Below are 5,113 nucleotides of genomic sequence, written 5' to 3'. Positions count from 1 at the left end.
TTTATTTATTTATTTATTTTTAAAACGGTCCCAGCGCAGCTTATTAGCGGAAGCATAAACAAGTCTCACCATCTCTCCCTCCAATAACCATAATGCAATGCACACCAACTACGCACCATAAGAAAAGATAGAGTTGATTTACTCTTATTTATATTTTCATGATGGACATCAAGGTCGATACAACAAAAAGGCCAAGATTTTAACTATACTTGGCTACCACCCAAAAAAGACTCGATTCTACATCAAACATGTACCGCCCTCCATCAACAAGTGTTGGCTATCTCCAAAAAGTGTTAGCTCCCATCAGTTATACGTGCCATCATACCCAATCCAGTGCATCGGGTGGCGGCGGCAGTAACATCCCTAACATAACTCCATCATGTCAGACATGGACAGATAAAAACTCCTGGATAACCGGGCCACCAGCTCGACCCACATTGTACATCACCAGGACATGGACTCGAACGAAAACTAAACCAGGAGCACCGACATAGACATGCTCTGTACACTCCACATCAACATCAGTAGGTATGCCATAGTAAGTACCGCGTGCAATCGGTCGCAAAGGCATCTTTCTAATCTGAAATGTTAATCCCCAAAGGGGTGAGTACAACCACTCAGCAGTAAAGATCCACCAAATTACTCAATGCGTCAAATAGACCAATCAAGGCATCATAAACAAAACACATATCATTTGCGCATTCAAGCATACCTTACCTTGCAGCCATGCATATATCACCATGCCTTATGTGCATATATCACCATGCACTTATCATCAAGCATTCATGCATATATCAATGCCATATGTACATATACCACCATGTACTCATCATCAAGCATTCATGCATATATCACCATGCCATATGTGCATATAGCACCGTGCACTCATTATCAAGCATTCATGCAAATCCATGCCATATGTGCTTATACCACCATGCACTCATCATCAAGCATTCATGCATATCCATGCGCACGATACAATCTCAATTTTTATCTTTCCAGGGACTAGTGTTTGCATCCCTCAATTTATCGCTCGCATCCAACTTGGCATCACGAGAAACCTCCGGCACACACCTCCGGGCATCTGGCACACACACTCCGGGCATCTCGTACCCCAACTAGCATCTCGAGGTATCCCCCCGGCACACACCTCCGAGGCTTCCGGCACACACTCCAGGCATCTCGAAACTCCTGAGAACATCCGGTTCACACACTCTGGGCATCCGGCACACACACTTTGGGCATCCTAACTCTCCTGGGGCATCGTCGGCTCACACCTCTGACGGTCTCGTTATTTTCTCAATTTATATTTACACATGTATCTCAATTTCAACATGGCATTTGATGCAATAATATCAAGGGTCTCAACCAAATTTTCATGCCATAGAACATGCCATATGTCATCACATATGCAGCAAGATCAACCACTCAAGGTATTACATCACATGGATAAATTCATTTATTTTTCAAAACACATCAATGTTTCGGACAAATCAGAATGCATTCCTCTAGTTAAAACTCTAGAAAAATTAGTAAATGGTATTAATAAATTCTGAAAACTTGCCACATTATAGATGAGACCTAAACGCAGATATCTCATGAATAACTCCATGCCAAAAGAATCTCACACAAAACAGTATGGTCCATGCATCACAGTTCTCAAAACTTCAATATTTCAACTTGCACAGTTTCAGAAGAAATTTAAATTAAATACCCAAATGAACTCCAAAAATTCTGAAATTTTGACATGATATATAAAATTATTAAAGGTAAATATCTCATGAAGAAATCGAAACCCAAATCGTTCTAGATTAATAGATATAAACAATTATTTTCCCCTGTTCTCAGTGTCATCTTTTCCCAGATTATCATCTTTCAAAAGAAACTCATTTCACCGACCTACATATGTTCATTTCTTCTAAATTTTTAGTATGTTATTACTCAGAATATTACCTACAACTTTCATTAAGGACACACGATCAAATTTTTACTGTATGATTTTATAAAAATCACGAAATCATACTGGGTCGAGGTAACGTTTTTCCCAGATCCAGTTTCTTCAAAGAACAACGATTTAACCAACCTTTGCTTGTTCATTTCCTCTAAAATTTTGATATGTTCTACATCAAGAAGTACACTACAACTTTCATTAAGAAATCAAAGTGAGATTTTCACAAGAAAGTTACTTTACAGACCACGAAATCTCTAAAGGTCAGCACAACGGATTTCAGATCTAATTTCTCCAAAGAAAACTCATTTCACTAACCAATACTTGTTCGTTTTGCCTCAAATTTTAATATGTTGTTCCTCGAGGTGTTCTCTACAACTTTCATGAAGAAATTGAAACAATATTCCAACTAAAAAGTCACATGCAGCACACAAACTCATGGATGGTCGGACTGGTCTTTCCAGAAACAACATGCTAGACCAACGAATCTCTCTTCAAAGCTCCGAAATTTCATCCCATCTACCACAACCAAGATTTACCATCTACTACACGCACAATACAACAATGCAAGGGGTAGGTTTTTGGACTTCACTTGCCTTAAACTTAAACACAAACAGCAACAAGGATGGCGGGCAAAGCGACGAATGGACGGCGGCGAGCTAGGCGGACGATCCTCCTCCTTCCTCTCGCACGCCCGTTTCCTCTCTTTCCCTCTTGCTCTCTCTCGGTTTCCCTTTCTCTCTTGGACGACACACTCTCTCTCTCTTGGTCGATTCCCCCTCATCAATCCGCCTCCCTCTCTTTAGTTTTCTTCCCCTACAATCATTTGCAATCATTTGATTGCATGTAGCCGCCCAAGGAAGCCAATGGGGGCAGCTGCACTTGGCTTCTCCTCCATGCCACTTGGCGATTCACATGCAGAGCTTAAGGGCTTCAAGGCTGGGCCGGCCTTGGGCCTTCATGGGCTGGTCGAATAAGGGGCTGGCGTGGGCTGGTTGGATGGTCTTTGGGCCTAAAAATCAGCCCACCCTCTCCTATTCCTATTCCATTTAACCCTCATTTAAATTAACACCTAATTTCAACTTATAAGCGCACAAAAATTTGTAATTTAAATCAATAAAATTCTACTTATAAAGTGCACCACCAAGAATAAGATTTCTATATCAATTTGCACCTTAATAAAATCCTTGGGTCACTTGCAGACACATCTCCATCCAAACAATCGTCCATTACAATGCTCGGCGTTAAATTAATTGAAATTCATTGATTCAATGGCTAATATAAAATCCAATGGCACTTCCATTACCTAATCATGGTTCATGGTACTCCAAAGGTTGTCACGAGATTTTAGGATGCCACATTTTCTCTTAAGGACCAAATTGCACAAGTTTTGAACACACAAGGACTACCTAGTCAAAGAGTTGATTAAGAATTGATCAGATCGATGTGAACTAGCTTGATTGGTCAAACTAGCCACCGACGAGGCAAGCTGGTTCTGTCACGTCCCGAACCTCGAGCGGCCACGTACTTCTCGGTGGTCGAGCAAATTTGTGATGTTCCTAAGATGCGTCACTAACCCATTTGTTTTATTGCACATGTAGAAGCAAATTAAACAATCCCCTGACAACTAACAAACATGGGATAGAAAAGCAGGATAACCAATTTAAACAAACCACACTTTATAAACAGCTAGATCAAACCTACGATTTGAATACAAGAGGTCTAACTCAAGAGAAACCACTAGGCCATCTATACTCTAGACCCTTCAATCTCGAGCTCTGGATCCTCCACGCTATGGCCCTAAAAATGATAACTCACAACAGGATGAGAATAAATCTTTGCGAGTTCACGCCCTAAACCTCAATTAGGAAGATGATTCACCTAAAGGCAGCCTAAGCATACAACATAGAAGACTTACCTCATCTCAGTACCTCCCTACACATTAGTATAGCTCATAAACATATGCACACCACAAACATATTGAACAATTGGAACACTGCACATCAATTATCAAATACTCATAGAGGTCCTAATTATAAGGCCAAATCATTATGACATATCTTATTCTATACTACACAAATTCGTTCCATAATTAGGTGCAGCTATTTCAATTACTCATGCATGTTCCAGTTCTTATGGCCCATCTGCCACAATCAACTCCCCAGTTGAAGGTATGGCTAACTCCCCAGTTAGCGGTATGGCTAGCTCCCTAGCCAACGATCTAGTCAACTTCCTAGTTGGCGATTCGGCTAACTCCCCACTTAGCAATCCGGTCAACTTTCCAGTTGACGATCCGGTCAACTCCCCAGTTGACGACCCGGTTAACTCCCTAGTCAGCGATAAGGTATTGTGTCCTCAACACGTCTCATCCTCTTTCAATGGTCACCACATAAAACAATAACAATAAACCATGACCATGGCACGACCATTCGTGCATCATCACGCATAACTTCTAAGCATATCACAAAGCAATCACATCACAAAATAGACATGGTTCAGCAAGCATAACATCAAGAACAATTACCAAAACTACTATCGGTCCTAACCGGCAGAGGCGGTCCACTCATGCGTCTCCGAGTTTAAAACCAAAAATCTAATCACACGAGTTCAGAAAATTCCCAAATTTGAATATATTGTAAATGACACATAAAAGAACATTTTTTTATGAAGAAATCTTAACCCAGATCCTTCTATATTAAGCCCAGTAAATTGCTCACTCCAATACAAACACCGAGTCCGTTTCCAAAAAGTCTAGTTACCAAAAATCAGTTTGGTTCAAGGTCCAAAACTTGTCCATTTTTTCTAAAATTTGACTATGATAAATTAAAAGATGTGAAAAACAAGTTTTAAGTTATAGCTAAAGATGTCTAAAAGATTTCTCAACAAAGAATCAACCTCAAAATTTCAACATATTTTGATCCACGAAAATGGCAAACGACAAGGATCCAGAAATCAGATATGGGAAAAATCCACTGAATTGGACTAATCTCTCCTCATTAGTAATAATCTCACCAATTAGATCAACACTAATCTATCTTAAGGCTAATATAACCATTATAGATTAGCATTAATCTATCTTAAGGCTAATCTCACTTAATACTAATCTAACTAAGCTAATTAACACTAAACTAACCTCCTAAGTGCGATTAACAACCTAATCAAGGA

This window comes from Eucalyptus grandis, chromosome 5 (assembly GCF_016545825.1).
Source record: "Eucalyptus grandis isolate ANBG69807.140 chromosome 5, ASM1654582v1, whole genome shotgun sequence".
Classification (NCBI taxonomy): domain Eukaryota; kingdom Viridiplantae; phylum Streptophyta; class Magnoliopsida; order Myrtales; family Myrtaceae; genus Eucalyptus; species Eucalyptus grandis.
The sequence above is the reverse complement of the archived record's forward strand: the minus strand, read 5'-3'. Positions refer to the sequence as shown.